This window comes from Sinocyclocheilus grahami, unplaced genomic scaffold (genome assembly GCF_001515645.1).
Source record: "Sinocyclocheilus grahami isolate Dianchi unplaced genomic scaffold, SAMN03320097.WGS_v1.1 scaffold14045.1, whole genome shotgun sequence".
Classification (NCBI taxonomy): Eukaryota; Metazoa; Chordata; class Actinopteri; order Cypriniformes; family Cyprinidae; genus Sinocyclocheilus; species Sinocyclocheilus grahami.
Window position 1 is genome coordinate 5,145 of NW_015515179.1, and position 334 is coordinate 5,478.

A 334-nucleotide genomic window follows, 5' to 3' on the forward strand; every position below is an offset into this window, starting at 1 on the left:
GGCATGCTAATAAGCAACTAGTTAATAGTGAGAATTGGACTCTATGTGTTACCACATTATTTATAAAGGTTATAAATGTAATTATAAAAGGTTAATTTAACTGCAGTACATCCATCTACAAATCATGTTATACACTGATTAAAAAAAATGGTGTAGAAACACTTTTCACTCAGAATTGAGTAAATTTCACAAAGAAACTAACACATGAATCAAACTTTTTTAATGTATGTCGTATAAATCAAACAGTGGTCTAACCTCAGTAGATTTACTCTAAGGCTGATGATACACAGGGCAACTTTTTTTGAGCAATGTTGCTTGGGCACTTTCACATTGA